Source organism: Panulirus ornatus, chromosome 56, assembly GCF_036320965.1.
Source record: "Panulirus ornatus isolate Po-2019 chromosome 56, ASM3632096v1, whole genome shotgun sequence".
Classification (NCBI taxonomy): domain Eukaryota; kingdom Metazoa; phylum Arthropoda; class Malacostraca; order Decapoda; family Palinuridae; genus Panulirus; species Panulirus ornatus.
In genome coordinates this window covers 34,512,251-34,531,144 of record NC_092279.1, presented here as the reverse complement: position 1 = coordinate 34,531,144, position 18,894 = coordinate 34,512,251, and the positions used below count along the sequence as shown (strand labels likewise).

General features: G+C 41.2%; 1 protein-coding gene across 1 annotated transcript in view; it reads right to left on the bottom strand.

Annotated features, from left to right (window-relative positions):
* LOC139765807 (probable glutamate receptor) overlaps positions 1–18,894 on the bottom strand; it is an 88,903-nt gene that overhangs the window by 16,760 nt on the left and 53,249 nt on the right. The gene's annotated exons all lie outside the window — the stretch shown is intronic.

Sequence of the window (18,894 nt, the reverse complement as noted above, 5' to 3'; positions counted from 1 at the left end):
ACATGGAGAGAATGAGTGAGGAAAGATTGACCAAGAGGATATAATGTGTCGGAGGTGAAGGAACGAGGAGAAGTGGGAGACTAAATTGGAGGTGGAAAGATGGAGTGAAAAAGGTTTTGAGTGATCGGGCCTGAACATGCAGGAGGGTGAAAGGCGGGCAAGGAAAAGAGTGAATTGGATCGATGTGGTATACCGGGGTTGACGTGCTGTCAGTGGATTGAATCAGGGCATGTGAAGCGTTTGGGTAAACCATGGAAAGTTGTGTGGGGCCTGGATGTGGAAAGGGAGCTGTGGTTTCGGGCATCATTGCATGACAGCTGGAGACTGAGTGTGAGCGAATGGTGCCTTTGTTATCTTTTCGTAGCGCTACCTCGCACACATGAAAGGGGAGGGGGATGGTATTCCATGTGTGGCGAGGTGGCGATAGGAATGAATAAAGGCAGACAGTGTGAATTGTGTGCATGGGTATATATGTATGTGTTTGTGTGTGTATATATATGTGTACATTGAGATGCATAGGTACGTATATATGCGTGTGTGGACGTGTGTGTATATACATGTGTATGGGGTGGGTTGGGCCATTTCTTTCTTCTGTTTCCTTGCGTTACCTCGCAAATGTGGGAGACGGCGACAAAGCAAAATGAATTAATAAATAAATAAATATATAAATAAATAAATATATATATATATATGTATATATATATATATATATATATATATATATATATATATATATATATATATATATATATATATATATATATATATATATATATATATATATATATATATATATATATACATTACCTCCCATTTCACTTGTTCCTCAACCCTACTCTACCTCATAACCTTGCTCTTATTAACATTTACTTTCAGGTTTCTTCTTTAACATACTTTACCAAACTCAGTCACCAGCTTCTGCAGTTTCTCACCCGAATCATCCACCAGCGCTGTATCATCAGCGAACAACAAATATCTTACCTCCCAAGCCCTCTTATCCACAACCGACTGCATGGTTGCCCATGTCTACAAAACTCTTTCATTCACCTCCCTGACAACCTAATCCATAAACAGATCAAACAATCATGGAGCCATCACGCACCCGTGCAGCAAACCAACAGTCAATGAGAACCAGTCACTTTCCCTTCTTCCTACTCGTACACATGCCTTACATCCGCGATAAAAACTTTTCACTGCTCCTAACAACTTGCCTCCCACACCATATATTCTTAATACCTTCCACAGAGCATCTCTATCAGCTCTATCATATACCTTCTCCAGATTCAAGAATGTTACATACAAATTCATTTTTTCTTCTAAGTATTTGTCACATGCATTCTTCAAAGGAAACACTTGATCCACACATCCTCTACCACTTCTGAAACCACACTGTTCTTCCCCAGTCTGATGTTCTATTCATGCCTTCACCCTCTCAATCAATAGCCTTCCATACAATTTCCCAGGAATAATCAACAAACTTATACCTCTGTAATTTGAACACTCACCTTTATTCCCTTTGCCTTTGTACAGTGGCACTATGCACGCATTCCACCAATCCTCAGGCACTTCATCATGAGCCATACATACATTGAATATCCTAACCAACCAGTCAACAACACACACACACACACACATATATGCATATATATATATATATATATATATATATATATATATATATATATATATATATATATATATATATATATATATATATATATATATATATATATATATATATATATATATATATATGAAGTAAGATTGCTATTGAAACAGATGAGAGAGGCGTTTGGACGATTTTTGCAGGGAAATAGTGCAAATGACTGGGAGATGTATAAAAGAAAGAGGCAGGAGTTCAAGATAAAGGTGTATTAAGGGGAAAAGAGGGCAAGAGAGAGTTGGGGTGAGAAAGTATGGTAAATCTTAGGGAGAATAAAAAGTTGCTTTAGAAGGAGGTAAATAAAGTGCGTAAGACAAGAGAAGAAATGGGAACATCGGTGAAGAGGCTAATGGGTAGGTAATAACAAGCAGTGGTGAAGTGAGGAGATCGAGTGAGTATTTTGAAATCTTGTTGAATGTGTGTAATGATGGAGTGGTAGATATAGGGTGTTTTGGTCAAGGTTGTGTGCGAAGTGAGGGGGGTCAGGGAGAATGGTTTGGTAAACAGAGAAGAGAAAGTGAAAGATTTGCGGAAGATAAAATCCGTCGAGGTAGCGAGTTTGGATAGTATTGCAATGGTATTCATTAGAAAAGGGGATGATTGTGTTGTTGACATTTTGGTGAGGATATTCAATGTATGTATGGCTCATGGTGAAGTGCCTGATGATCAGCGGAATGCGTGCATAGTGCCATTGTACAAGGGCAAAGCTGATAAAGGTGAGTGCTCAAATTACAGAATTATATGTTTGTTGAGTATTCCTGGCAAATTGTATGAGAGGGTAGTGATTGAGAGGGTGAAGGTATGTACAGAGCATCAGATTTGGGAAAGTAGTGTGGTTTAAGAAGTTGTAGACGATGTATGGATCAGGTGTTTCATTTGAAAAATGTATCTGAGAAGTACTTAGAAAAACAGGTGGATTTGTATGCAGCATTTATGGATCTGGAGAAGGTATATGTTAGAGTTAATAGAGATGTTCTGTGTAAGGTATCAAGAGTATATGGTGTAGGAGGCAAGTTCCAACAAGTAGTAAAAAAATCTTGTCGAGGATTTAATGCATTTGTACGAGTATGGTAAGAGGAAAGTGATTGGTTCCCAGTGAATGTCAGTTTGTGGATGGGGTGGTTAGGTAGGTGAATGCAAATGTTTTGGAGAGAAGGGTAAGTATGCAGTCTGTTGTGGATGAGAGAGCTTGGGAATTGAGTCGGTCGTTGTTCGCTGATGATACAGCACTATTGGCTGATTCGGGTGAGAAACTGCAGAAGCTGGTTAATGAGTTTGGTAAATTATATGCAAGAAGAAAGCTGAGAGTAAATGTGAGTAAGAGCAAGGTTATTAGGTTCAGTAGAGTTGAAGGACAAGTAAATTGGGAGGTAAATTTGAACAGAAAAAAACTGGAGAAAGTGAAGTGTTTTAGAAACTTGGGAATGGATTTATCAGAAGATGGAATCAAGGAAGCGAAAGCGTGTCACAGGGACGGGGAGGGGGTGAAGGTTTTGGAAGCGTTGAAGAATTTGTGGAAGCCGAGACCGTTGTCTCGGAAAGCAAAAATAGGTATGTTTGAAGGAATAGTGGTTCAAACAGTGTTATATGGACGCGAGACATGGGATATAGGTAGGGTTGTGCGGAGGAGGGTGGATGTGTTGGAAACGAAATGTTTGAGGACAATATATGGGATGAGGTTTGATCAAGTAAATAATGAGAGGGTAAGAGAGATGTGTGGCAATATAAAGAGTGTTGTTGAGAGAGCAGAAGAGGGTGTATGGAAATTGTTTGTTCACATAGAAAGAATGAGTGAAGAAAATTTAACAAAGAGAATATATATATGTCAGAGGTGGAGGGAACGAGAAGTGGGAAACCAAATTGGAGGTGGAAAGATGGAGTGAAAATGGTTTTCAGCGATCGGGTCCTGAACATGCAGGAGGTTGGAAGGCGTGTCAGGAATAGAGTGAATTGGAATTATGTCGTACACCGGGATCGATGTGCAGTCAATGGACTGAACCAGGGCATGCAAAGCGTCTAGGGGTAAACTATGGAAATTATTTGGGTACCTAGGTGTGGAAAGGGAGGCGTGGGCGTGTATGTATGTACAACTGTATGTGGGTGTGTTAGGTCCATCATTTTATCTGTTTTCTTGCGCTACCTCACTATCGCAGGATATATTCATATATATATATACATATATTTTTTTTTCTTTTTTTTTTATACTTTGTCGCTGTCTCCCGCGTTTGCGAGGTAGCGCAAGGAAACAGACGAAAGAAATGGCCCAACCCCCCCCCCATACACATGTACATACACACGTCCACACACGCAAATATACATACCTACACAGCTTTCCATGGCTTACCCCAGACGCTTCACATGCCTTGATTCAATCCACTGACAGCACGTCAACCCCTGTATACCACATCGCTCCAATTTACTCTATTCCTTGCCCTCCTTTCACCCTCCTGCATGTTCAGGCCCCGATCACACAAAATCTTTTTCACTCCATCTTTCCACCTCCAATTTGGTCTCCCTCTTCTCCTCGTTCCCTCCACCTCCGACACATATATCCTCTTGGTCAATCTTTCCTCACTCATTCTCTCCATGTGCCCAAACCATTTCAAAACACCCTCTTCTGCTCTCTCAACCACGCTCTTTTTATTTCCACACATCTCTCTTACCCTTACGTTACTTACTCGATCAAACCACCTCACACCACACATTGTCCTCAAACATCTCATTTCCAGCACATCCATCCTCCTGCGCACAACTCTATCCATAGCCCACGCCTCGCAACCATACAGCATTGTTGGAACCACTATTCCTTCAAACATACCCATTTTTGCTTTCCGAGATAATGTTCTCGACTTCCACACATTTTTCAAGGCTCCCAAAATTTTCGCCCCCTCCCCCACCCTATGATCCACTTCCGCTTCCATGGTTCCATCCGCTGACAGATCCACTCCCAGATATCTAAAACACTTCACTTCCTCCAGTTTTTCTCCATTTAAACTCACCTCCCAATTGACTTGACCCTCAACCCTACTGTACCTAATAACCTTGCTCTTATTCACATTTACTCTTAACTTAAAGGTGAGTAATGTGGCAGTTGAGGGAATACTTGGTATGCATGGGGTGTTCAGTGTTGTAAATGGGAATGGTGAAGAGCTTGTAGATTTATGTGCTGAAAAAGGACTGATGATTGGGAATACCTGGTTTAAAAAGCGAGATATACATAAGTATACTTATGTAAGTAGGAGAGATGGCCAGAGAGCGTTATTGGATTACGTGTTAATTGACAGGCGTGCGAAAGAGAGACTTTTGGATGTTAATGTGCTGAGAGGTGCAACTGGAGGGATGTCTGATCATTATCTTCTGGAGGCTAAGGTGAAGATTAGTATGGGTTTTCAGAAAAGAGGAGTGAATGTTGGGGTGAAGAAGGTGGTGAGAGTAAGTGAGCTTGGGAAGGAGACCTGTGTGGGGAAGTACCAGGAGAGACTGTGTACAGAATGGAAAAAGGTGAGAACAATGGAAGTAAGGGGAGTGGGGGAGGAATGGGATGTGTTTAGGGAATCAGTGATGGATTGCGCAAAAGATGCTTGTGGCATGAGAAGAGTGGGAGGTGGGCTGTTTAGAAAGGGTAGTGAGTGGTGGGATGAAGAAGTAAGAGTATTAGTGAAAGAGAAGAGAGAGGCATTTGGACGATTTTTGCAGGGAAAAAATGCAATTGAGTGGGAGAAGTATAAAAGAAAGAGACAGGAGGTCAAGAGAAAGGTGCAAGAGGTGAAAAAAAGGGCAAATGAGAGTTGGGGTGAGAGACTATCAGTAAATTTTAGGGAGAATAAAAAGATGTTCTGGAAGGAGGTAAATAGGGTGCGTAAGACAAGGGAGCAAATGGGAACTTCAGTGAAGGGCGTAAATGGGGAGGTGATAACAAGTAGTGGTGATGTGAGAAGGAGATGGAATGAGTATTTTGAAGGTTTGTTGAATGTGTCTGATGACAGAGTGGCAGATATAGGGTGTTTTGGTCGAGGTGGTGTGCAAAGTGAGAGGGTTAGGGAAAATGATTTGGTAAACAGAGAAGAGGTAGTAAAAGCTTTGCGGAAGATGAAAGCCGGCAAGGCAGCAGGATTGGATGGTATTGCAGTGGAATTTATTAAAAAAGGGGGTGACTGTATTGTTGACTGGTTGGTAAGGTTATTTAATGTATGTATGACTCATGGTGAGGTGCCTGAGGATTGGCGGAATGCGTGCATAGTGCCATTGTACAAAGGCAAAGGGGATAAGAGTGAGTGCTCAAATTACAGAGGTATAAGTTTGTTGAGTATTCCTGGTAAATTATATGGGAGGGTATTGATTGAGAGGGTGAAGGCATGTACAGAGCATCAGATTGGGGAAGAGCAGTGCGGTTTCAGAAGTGGTAGAGGATGTGTGGATCAGGTGTTTGCTTTGAAGAATGTATGTGAGAAATACTTAGAAAAGCAAATGGATTTTTATGTAGCATTTATGGATCTGGAGAAGGCATATGATAGAGTTGATAGAGATGCTCTGTGGAAGGTATTAAGAATATATGGTGTGGGAGGCAAGTTGTTAGAAGCAGTGAAAAGTTTTTATCGAGGATGTAAGGCATGTGTACGTGTAGGAAGAGAGGAAAGTGATTGGTTCTCAGTGAATGTAGGTTTGCGGCAGGGGTGTGTGATGTCTCCATGGTTGTTTAATTTGTTTATGGATGGGGTTGTTAGGGAGGTAAATGCAAGAGTTTTGGAAAGAGGGGCAAGTATGAAGTCTGTTGGGGATGAGAGAGCTTGGGAAGTGAGTCAGTTGTTGTTCGCTGATGATACAGCGCTGGTGGCTGATTCATGTGAGAAACTGCAGAAGCTGGTGACTGAGTTTGGATATATATATATATATATATATATATATATATATATATATATATATATATATATATATATATATATATATATATATATATATATATATATATATATATATATATATATATATATCTATATATCTTTTCTTTTATACTATTAGCCACTTCTCGCATTAGCGTGGTAGCGTTAAGAACAGAGGAATGGACCTTTGAGGGAATATCCTCACCTGGCCTCCTTCTCTGTTCATTCTTTTGGAAAATTGAAAAAAAGAATGTTAGGAGAGGATTTCCAACCCCCCGCTCCCTTCCCTTTTAGTCGCCTTCTACGACACGCAGGGAATACGTTGGAAGTATTCCTTCTCCCCTTTCCCTATGGATAACATATGTATATATATATATATACATATATATATATATATATATATATATATATATATATATATATATATATATATATATATATATATATATATATATATGAGTAATGTGGCAGTTCAGGGAATAAATTGGTATACATGGGGTGTTCAGTGTTGTAAATGGAAATGGTGAAGAGCTTGTAGATTTATGTGCTGAGAAAGGACTGGTGATTGGGAATACCTGGTTTAAAAAACGAGACATACATAAGTATACGTATGTAAGTAGGAAAGATAGCCAGAGAGTGTTATTCGTTTACGTGTTAATTGACAGGCGCGCGAAAGAGAGACTTTTGGATGTTAATGTGCTGAGAGGTGCAACTGGAGGGATGTCTGATCATTATCTTGTGGAGGCTAAGGTGAAGATTTGTATGGGTTTTCAGAAAAGAAGAGTGAATGTTGGGGTGAAGAGTGTGGTGAGAGTAAGTGAGCTTGGGAAGGAGTGGGGGAGGAATAGGATGTATTTAGGGAATCAGTTATGTAGTGCGCAAAAGATGCTTGTGGCATGAGAAGCGTGGGAGGTGGGTTGATTAGAAAGGGTAGTGAGGGGTGGGATGAAGAAGTAAGATTATTAGTGAAAGAGAAGAGAGAGGCATTTGGACGATTTTTGCAGGGAAAAAATGCAATTGAGTGGACGATGTATAAAAGAAAGAGACAGGAGGTCAAGAGAAAGGTGCAAGAGGTGAAAAAGAGGGCAAATGAGAGTTGGGGTGAGAGAGTATCATTAAATTTTAGGGAGAATAAAAGATGTTCTTGAAGGAGGTAAATAAAGTGCGTAAGACAAGGGAGCAAATGGGAACTTCAGTAAAGGGGGCTAATGGGGAGGTGATAACAAGTAGTGGTGATGTGAGAAGGAGATGGAGTGAGTATTTTGAAGGTTTGTTGAATGTGTTTGATGATAGAGAGGCAGATATTGGGTGTTTTGGTCGACGTGGTGTGCAAAGTGAGAGGGTTAGGAAAAATGATTTGGTAAACAGAGAAGAGTTAGTAAAAGCTTTTCGGAAGATGAAAGCCGGCAAGGCAGCAGGTTTGGCGGATTGGCGGAATGCGTGCATAGTGCCATTGTACAAAGGCAAAGGGGATAAGCGTGAGTGCTCAAATTACAGAGGTATAAGTATGTTGAGTATTCCTGGTAAATTATATAGGAGGGTATTGATTGAGAGGGTGAAGGCATGTACAGAGCATCATATTGGGGAAGAGCAGTATGGTTTTAGAAGTGGTAGAGGATGTGTGGATCAGGTGTTTCCTTTGAGGAATGTATGTGAGAAATACTTAGAAAAGCAAATGGATTTGTATGAAGCATTTATGGATCTGGAGAAGGTATATGATAGAGTTGATAGAGATGCTCTGTGGAAGGTATTAAGAATATATGGTGTGGGAGGCAAGTTGTTAGAAGCAGTGAAAAGTTTTTATCGAGGATGTAAGGCATGTGTACGTGTAGGAAGAGAGGCAAGTGATTGGTTCTCAGTGAATGTAGGTTTGCGGCGGGTGTGTGTGATGTCTCCATGGTTGTTTACTTTGTTTATGGATGGGGTTGTTTATGAATGGGGTTGTTAGGGAGGTGAATGCAAGAGTTTTGGAAAGAGGGGCAAGTATGAAGTCTGCTGTGGATGAGAGAGCTTGGGATGTGAGTCAGTTGTTGTTCGCTGATGATACAGCGCTGGTGGCTGATTCATGTGAGAAACTGCAGAAGCTGGTGACTGAATTTGGTAAAGTGTGTGAAAGAAGAAAGTTAAGGGTAAATGTGAATAAGAGCAAGGGTATTATGTACCGTAAGGTTGAGGGTCAAGTCAATTGGGAGGTATGTTTGAATGGAGAAAAACTGGAGGAAGTAAATTGTTTTAGATATCTGGGAGTGGACCTGGCAGCGGATGGAACCATGGAAGCGGAAGTGAATCATAGGGTGGGGGAGGGGGCGAAAATCCTGGGAGCCTTGAAGAATGTGTGGAAGTCGAGAACATTATCTCGGAAAGCAAAATGGGTATGTTTGAAGGAATAGTGGTTCCAACAATGTTGTATGGTTGCGAGGCGTGGGCTATGGATAGAGTTGTGCGCAGGAAGATGGATGTGCTGGAAATGAGATGTTTGAGGACAATGTGTGGTGTGAGGTGCTTTGATCGAGTAAGTAATGTAAGGGTAAGAGAGATGTGTGGAAATAAAAAGAGCGTGGTTGAGAGAGCAGAGGAGGATGTTTTGAAATGGTTTGGGCACATGGAGAGAATGAGTGAGGAAAGATTGACCAAGAGGATATATGTGTCGGAGGTGGAGGGAACGAGGAGAAGTGGGAGACCAAATTCGAGGTGGAAAGATGGAGTGGAAAAGATTTTGAGTGATCGGGGCCTGAACATGCAGGAGGGTGAAAGGCGGGCAAGGAATAGAGTGACTTGGATCGATGTGTTATACCGGGGTTGACGTGCCGTCGGTGGATTGAATCAGGGCATGTGAAGCGTCTGGGGTAAACCATGGAAACTTGTGTGGGGCCTGGATGTGGAAAGGGAGCTGTGGTTTCGGGCATTATTGCATGACAGCTAGAGACAGTGTGAACGAATGGGGTCTTTGTTGTCTTTTCCTAGCGCTAACTCGCACACATGAGGGGGGAGGGGGATGGTATTCCATGTGTGGCGAGGTGGCGATGGAAATGAATAAAGGCAGACAGTGTGAATTGTGTGCATGGGTATATATGTATGTGTTTGTGTGTGTATATATATGTGTACATTGAGATGTATAGGTATGTATATTTGTGTGTGTGGACGTGTATGTATATAAATGTGTATGGGGGTGGGTTGGGGCCATTTCTTTCGTCTGTTCCCTTGCGCTACCTGGTAAACGCGGGAGACAGCGACAAAGCAAAATAAAAAAGAATTAAGAAATAAAATATATATATATATATATATATATATATATATATATATATATATATATATATATATATATATATATATATATATACAAGGTATATGTTATGGTATATATTAAGGTATTCTTTATAGTATTTTTGTTGCTAAAGGCAACATTTACGTTAAAGGATTTAAGGAACATGGGAAGCAAAGCGAAATTATTATTCAAAGGGAGAACTAAAAGAATCTTGGTGTCATTGGGAGGTTTGGGCTCAACTCTATAAACTGATTTCTTTGGTAACTTAAGATCTAAGATCTAAGATCTTAAGATCTAAGGTACTTGTACTTAGATCCAATAGAATATATCTTCTCAAACTCATCATCAATAAACTCTGGACTGCAAATATGTATTCCCCTAACGAACATGTATTGAAATGATGATGATTTAACTCTGTCATGTTGAGATGAGTAATAATGGATATATGAACATACATTTGTGGGGTTTCTGTATATGCTAAACTTAAACTTGTTTCCTTGTGTATGGATCATGCAATCTAAAAATGGTAACATACCATTATTTTCATTTTCTAAAGTAAATTTGATGGAAGGTACTAAATTGTTAAGTAAGGGGAGAAATATTTGTAAATTTTCATTTGTTTTCCAAACACAAAGAACATCATCTACATACCTAAACCAACTTGCATTAGAAGGTAAGACATCCTTTAGTAATTTTGTTTCAAAAATTTCCATGTAAAGATTACTTAGTATAGGTGAAAGAGTGGTACCCATTGCCATACGAAGTTTTTGAGCATAATAATCTGCTTTAAACTGAAATACACAGTCTTTTATGCACAATTTTATCAGTTCAATGAAATCAGACTTTGAAACAGGTAAATGAATATCATGCAAGACATCAAATAAATATTCTAAAAGGTCATCAACTGAAACTTTAGTGAAAAGTGAGGAAACATCAAAACTAACAAGTTTGAAATCAAAACTAACATTGATATTGTTTAGCTTGTTGACTAAATATAGATTGTTCATGATATTAAAATGTGATACCTCACCCACTAAAGGGCTTAATAAAGAAACTAGCCACTTTTACAATTTATATGTGATGGAGCCTACTGAACTCACTATAGGTCTTGCTGAGAAATTCTGTTTACGTGTTTTGATAAGTCCTTACATATATGGCAATGAAGGGGACAAAGATGACAAACATTTGATAAGAGAAATGTTACCTTTCAACAATGAATTTGTTGTTGAACGGTAAACCATAGAAAGTTCTGTAGGGCTTGGATGTGGAAAGGAAACTGTGGTTTCAGTGCATTATACATGACAGCTAGAGACTGAGTGTGAACGAATGTGGCCTTTTTTGTATTTTCCTAGGGCTACCTCGCGCACATGCGAGGGGAGGGGGCTGTTCTTTCATGTGTGGCGGGGTGGCGACGGAACAAATAAAGGCAGACAGTATGAATTATGTATTTGTGTATATATGCATATGTCTGTGTTTGTATATATATGTATCCGTTGAGATGTTTAGGTATGTATATTTGCGTGTGCGGACATGTATGTATATACATGTGTATGTGGGTGCGTTGGGCCATTCTTTCGTCTGCTTCCTTGCGCAACCTCGCTAACGCGGGAGACAGCGACAAATATATATATATTAGAAATATATATATATTTAAAAAGCGAGATATACATAAGTATACTTATGTAAGTAGGAGAGATGGCCAGAGAGCGTTATTGGATTACGTGTTAATTGACAGGCGTGCGAAAGAGAGACTTTTGGATGTTAATGTGCTGAGAGGTGCAACTGGAGGGATGTCTGATCATTATCTTGTGGAGGCTAAGGTGAAGATTTGTATGGGTTTTCAGAAAAGAAGAGTGAATGTTGGAGTGAAGAGGGTGGTGAGAGTAAGTGAGCTTGAGAAGGAGACCTGTGTGAGGAAGTACCAGGAGAGACTGAGTACAGAATGGAAAAAGGTGAGAACAATGGAAGTAAGGGGAGTGGGGGAGGAATGGGATGTATTTAGGGAATCAGTGATGGATTGCGCAAAAGATGCTTGTGGCATGAGAAGAGTGGGAGGTGGGTTGATTAGAAAGGGTAGTGAGTGGTGGGATGAAGAAGTAAGAGTATTAGTGAAAGAGAAGAGAGAGGCATTTGGACGATTTTTGCAGGGAAAAAATGCAATTGAGTGGGAGATGTATAAAAGAAAGAGACAGGAGGTCAAGAGAAAGGTGCAAGAGGTGAAAAAAAGGGCAAATGAGAGTTGGGGTGAGAGAGTATCATTAAATTTCAGAGAGAATAAAAAGATGTTCTAGAAGGAGGTAAATAAAGTGCGTAAGACAAGGGAGCAAATGGGAACTTCGGTGAAGGGCGCAAGTGGGGAGGTGATAACAAGTAGTGGTGATGTGAGAAGGAGATGGAGTAAGTATTTTGAAGGTTTGTTGAATGTGTTTGATGATAGAGTGGCAGATATAGGGTGTTTTGGTCGAGGTGGTGTGCAAAGTGAGAGGGTTAGGGAAAATGATTTGGTAAACAGAGAAGAGGTAGTGAAAGCTTTGCGGAAGATGAAAGCCGGCAAGGCAGCAGGTTTGGATGGTATTGCAGTGGAACTTATTAAAAAAGGGGGTGACTGTATTGTTGACTGGTTGGTAAGGTTATTTAATGTATGTATGACTCATGGTGAGGTGCCTGAGGATTGGCGGAATGCGTGCATAGTGCCATTGTACAAAGGCAAAGGGGATAAGAGTGAGTGCTCAAATTACAGAGGTATAAGTTTGTTGAGTATTCCTGGTAAATTATATGGGAGGGTATTGATTGAGAGGGAGAAGGCATGTACAGAGCATCAGATTGGGGAAGAGCAGTGTGGTTTCAGAAGTGGTAGAGGATGTGTGGATCAGGTGTTTGCTTTGAAGAATGTATGTGAGAAATACTTAGAAAAGCAAATGGATTTGTATGTAGCATTTATGGATCTGGAGAAGGCATATGATAGAGTTGATAGAGATGCTCTGTGGAAGGTATTAAGAATATATGGTGTGGGAGGAAAGTTGTTAGAAGCAGTGAAAAGTTTTTATCGAGGATGTAAGGCATGTGTACGTGTAGGAAGAGAGGAAAGTGATTGGTTCTCAGTGAATGTAGGTTTGCGTCAGGGGTGTGTGATGTCTCCATGGTTGTTTAATTTGTTTATGGATGGGGTTGTTAGGGAGGTAAATGCAAGAGTTTTGGAAAGAGGGGCAAGTATGAAGTCTGTTGGGGATGAGAGAGCTTGGGAAGTGAGTCAGTTGTTGTTCGCTGATGATACAGCGCTGGTGGCTGATTCATGTCAGAAACTGCAGAAGCTGGTGACTGAGTTTGGAAAAGTGTGTGGAAGAAGAAAGTTAAGAGTAAATGTGAATAAGAGCAAGGTTATTAGGTACAGTAGGGTTGAGGGTCAAGTCAATTGGGAGGTGAGTTTGAATGGAGAAAAACTGGAGGAAGTGAAGTGTTTTAGATATCTGGGAGTGGATCTGGCAGCGGATGGAACAATGGAAGCGGAAGTGGATCACAGGGTGGGGGAGGGGGCGAAAATCCTGGGGCCCTTGAAGAATGTGTGGAAGTCGAGAACATTATCTCGGAAAGCAAAAATGGGTATGTTTGAAGGAATAGTGGTTCCAACAATGTTGTATGGTTGCGAGGCTTTGGCTATGGATAGAGTTGTGCGCAGGAGGATGGATGTGCTGGAAATGAGATGTTTGAGGACAATGTGTGGTGTGAGGTGGTTTGATCGAGTGCGTAACGTAAGGGTAAGAGAGATGTGTGGAAATAAAAAGAGCGTGGTTGAGAGAGCAGAAGAGGGTGTTTTGAAGTGGTTTGGGCACATGGAGAGGATGAGTGAGGAAAGATTGACCAAGAGGATATATGTGTCGGAGGTGGAGGGAACAACGAGAAGAGGGAGACCAAATTGGAGGTGGAAAGATGAAGTGAAAAAGATTTTGTGTGATCGGGGCCTGAACATGCAGGAGGGTGAAAGGAGGGCAAGGAATAGAGTGAATTGGAGCAATGTGGTATACCGGGGTTGACGTGTTGTCAGTGGATTGAAGCAGGGCATGTGAAGCGTCTGGGGTAAACCATGGAAAGCTGTGTAGGTATGTATATTTGCGTGTGTGGACGTATGTATATACATGTGTATGGGGGTGGTTGGGCCATTTCTTTCGTCTGTTTCCTTGCGCTACCTCGCAAACGCGGGAGACAGCGACAAAGTATAAAAAGAAAAAAAAAAAAAAAAATATATATATATATATATATATATATATATATATATATATATATATATATATATATATATATATATATATATATATGTATACATATATTTATATTTATATTTATTTTGCTTTGTCGCTGTCTCCCGCGCCTGAGACGTAGCGCAAGGAAACAGACGAAAGAAATGGCCCAACCCACACCCACACTCATGCACACACACACACGTCCACACACGCAAACATACACACCCACACATCCCAACGTACACACATATATACATACACAGACACACACATATACACACATGCACACAATTCACACTGTCTGCCTCTACTCACCCCCATCGCCACACCGCCAAACACGGAATAACATCCCCCTCCCCCCTCACGTGCGCGAGGCAGCGCCAAGAAAAGACAACAAAGCCCCATTCGCTCACACTCAGTCTCCAGCTGTCATGGAATAATGCCCGAAACCACAGCTCCCTTTCCACATCCAGGCCCCAAACAACTTTCCATGGTTTACCACAGACGCGTCACATGCCCTGATTCAATCCATTGACAGCACGTCGACCCCGGTATACCACATCGATCCAATTCACTCTATTCCTTGGCTGCCTTTCACCCTCCTGCATGTTCAGGCCCCGATCACTCAAAATCTTTTTCACTCCAACTTTCCACCTCCAATTTGGTCTCCCACTTCTCCTCGTTCCCTCCACCTCCGACACATATATCCTCTTGGTCAATCTTTCCTCAGTCATTCTCTTCATGTTATCAAACCATTTCAAAACACCCTCTTTGCTCTCTCAACCACGCTCTTTTTATTACAACACATCTCTCTTACCCTATTATTACTTATTCGATCAAACCACCTCACACCACATATTGTCCTCAAACATATCATTTCCAGCACATCCATCCTCCTGCGCACAACTCTATCCATAGCCCACGCCTCGCAACCATACAAATTGTTGGAACCACTATTCCTTCAAACATATCCATTTTTGCTTTCCGGGATAATGTTCTCGACTTCCGCACATTCTTCAAGGCTCCCAGAATTTTCGCCCCCTCCCCGACCCTATAATTCGCTTCCGCTTCCATGGTTCCATCCGCTGCCAAATCCACTCACAGATATCTAAAACTCTTCACTTTCTCCAGTTTTTCTCCATTCAGACTTACCTCCCAACTGACTTGTACCTAATAACCTTGCTCTTATTCACATTTACTCTCAACTTTCTTCTTTCAAACACTTTACCAAACTCAGACACCAGCTTCTGCAGTTTCTCACATGAATCAGCCAAAGAGCTGTATCATCAGCGAACAACTGTCTTACTTCCCAAGCTCTCTCATCCTTAACAGACTGCATATTTGCCCCTCTTTCCAAAACCCCATCCATAAACAAACTGAATATAGATATAAGTATATGTATATTTTTTTTTTTTTGCTTTGTCGCTGTCTCCCACGTTTGCGAGGTAGCGCAAGGAAACAGACGAAAGAAATGGCCCAACCCACCCCCATACACATGTATATACATACACGTCCACACACGCAAATATACATACCTACACAGCTTTCCATGGTTTAACCCCAGACGCTTCATATGCCTTGATTCAATCCACTGACAGCACGTCAACCCCGGTATACCACATCGCTCCAATTCACTCTATTCCTTGCCCTCCTTTCACCCTCCTGCATGTTCAGGCCCCGATCACACAAAATCTTTTTCACTCCATCTTTCCACCTCCAATTTGGTCTCCCTCTTCTCCTCGTTCCCTCCACCTCCGACACATATATCCTCTTGGTCAATCTTTCCTCACTCATTCTCTCCATGTGCCCAAACCATTTCAAAACACCCTCTTCTGCTCTCTCAACCACGCTCTTTTTATTTCCACACATCTCTCTTACCCTTACGTTACTTACTCGATCAAACCACCTCACACCACACATTGTCCTCAAACATCTCATTTCCAGCACATCCATCCTCCTGCGCACAACTCTATCCATAGCCCACGCCTCGCAACCATACAACATTGTTGGAACCACTATTCCTTCAAACATACCCATTTTTGCTTTCCGAGATTATGTTCTCGACTTCCACACATTCTTCAAGGCTCCCAGAATTTTCGCCCCCTCCCCCACTCTATGATCCACTTCCGCTTCCATGGTTCCATCCGCAGCCAGATCCACTCCCAGATATCTAAAACACTTCACCTCCTCCAGTTTTTCTCCATTCAAACTCACCTCCCAATTGACTTGACCCTCAACCCTACTGTACCTAATAAACTTGCTCTTATTCACATTTACTCTTAACTTTCTTCTTTCACACACTTTACCAAACTCAGCTTCTATAGTTTCTCACATGAATCAGCCACCAGCGCTGTATCATCAGCGAACAGCAACTGACTCACTTCCCAAGCTCTCTCATCCCCAACAGACTTCATATTTGCCCCTCTTTCCAAAACTCTTGCATTCACCTCTCTAACAACCCCATCGATAAACAAATTAAACAACCATGGAGACATCACACACCCCTGCCGCAAACCTACATTCACTGAGAGCCAATCACTTTCCTCTCTTCCTACACGTACACATGCCTTACATCCTCGATAAAAACTTTTCACTGCTTCTAACAACTTGCCTCCCACACCATATATTCTTAATACCTTCCACAGAGCATCTCTATCAACTCTATCATATGCCTTCTTCAGATCCATAAATGCTACATACAAATCCATTTGCTTTTCTAAGTATTTCTCACATACATTCTTCAAAGCAAACACCTGATCCACACATCCTCTACCACTTCTGAAACCACACTGCTCTTCCCCAATCTGATACCCTGTACATGCCTTCACCCTCTCAATCAATACCCTCCCATATAATTTACCAGGAATACTCAACAAACTTATACCTCTGTAATTTGGGCACTCACTCTTATTCCCTTTGCCTTTGTACAGTGGCACTATGCACGCATTCCGCCAATCCTCAGGCACCTCACCATGAGTCATACATACATTAAATAACCTTACCAACCAGTCAACAATACAGTCACCCCCTTTTTTAATAAATTCCACTGCAATACCATCCAAACCCGCTGCCTTACCGGCTTTCATCTTCCGCAAAGCTTTTACTACCTCTTCTCTGTTTATAAAATCATTTTCCCTAACCCTCTCACTTTGCACACCACCTCGACCAAAACACCCTATATCTGCCACTCTATCATCAAACACATTCAACAAACCTTCAAAATACTCAATCCATCTCCTTCTCACATCACCACTACTTGTTATCACCTCCCCATTTGCGCCCTTCACTGAAGTTCCCATTTGCTCCCTTGTCTTACGCACTTTATTTACCTCCTTCCAGAACATCTTTTTATTCTCCCTAAAATTTACTGATAGTCTCTCACCCCAACTCTCATTTGCACTTTTATTCACCTCTTGCACCTTTCTCTTGACCTCCTGTCTCTTTCTTTTATACGTCTCCCACTCAATTGCATTTTTTCCCTGCAAAAATCGTCCAAATGCCTCTCTCTTCTCTTTCACTAATACTTTTACTTCTTCATCCCACCACTCACTACCCTTTCTAATCAACCCACCTCCCACTCTTCTCATGCCACAAGCATCCTTTGCGCAATCCATCACTGATTCCCTAAATACATCCCATTCCTCCCCCACTCCCCTTACTTCCATTGTTCTCACCTTTTTCCATTCTGTACTCAGTCTCTCCTGGTACTTCCTCACACAAGTCTCCTTCCCAAGCTCACTTACTCTCACCACCCTCTTCATCCCAACATTCACTCTTCTTTTCTGAGAACCCATACAAATCTTCACCTTAGCCTCCACAAGATAATGATCAGACATCCCTCCAGTTGCACCTCTCAGCACATTAGCATCCAAAAGTCTCTCTTTCGCGCGCCTGTCAATTAACACGTAATCCAATAACTCCAATAACGCTCTCTGGAGTTGTGGGAGTATGTGATAGAATGTAAGAAAGTAAATTCTCGATTAATATGGGTAAAACTGAAAGTTGATGGAGAGAGATGGGTGATTATTGGTGCATATGCACCTGGGCATGAGAAGAAAGATCATGAGAGGCAAGTTTTTTGGGAGCAGCTGAATGAGTGTGTTAGTGGTTTTGATGCACGAGACCGGGTTATAGTGATGGGTGATTTGAATGCAAAGTTGAGTAATGTGGCAGTTGAGGGAATAATTGGTATACATGGGGTGTTCAGTGTTGTAAATGGAAATGGTGAAGAGCTTGTGGATTTATGTGCTGAAAAAGGACTGATGATTGGGAATATCTGGTTTAAAAAGCGAGATATACATAAGTATACTTATGTAAGTAGGAGAGATGGCCAGAGAGCGTTATATATATATATATATATATATATATATATATATATATATATATATATATATATATTCTTTTTTTTTTCAAACTATTCGCCATTTCTCACGTTAGCGTGGTATCGTTAACAACAGACGACTGTTCCTTCTTACTTTTCTTTTCTTTTAATGTTTTCATTTAACCAGTAAGAGCCTTAGCAGATCGCACTGAAACATTGCTATGCCAACTGATCGTCTGTCAGCTGTCCGTTACGGGACTCCAGGACTTAGGTTTCCCCTGTTTAGGAAAAAAGATAGGGTCTTTTGTCGCAGCTCCCTCTGTGTCCCCTGAATGACCTCTTTACAGAACCAGCTCTGGAGCTGACTACTAGTCTTGTGGACCAGTAAGCGTAACCAATCTGGCTAGGATCATGCCTGGAAGCCTCCGTGCCATGGCCTGTCAACCAGGAATAAAAAAGTATGTCCTACCTTTCTGTTTCTCTCGAACTGAGGAACGATCGGTAATTTTAAGGGTAAATAAAGTAAC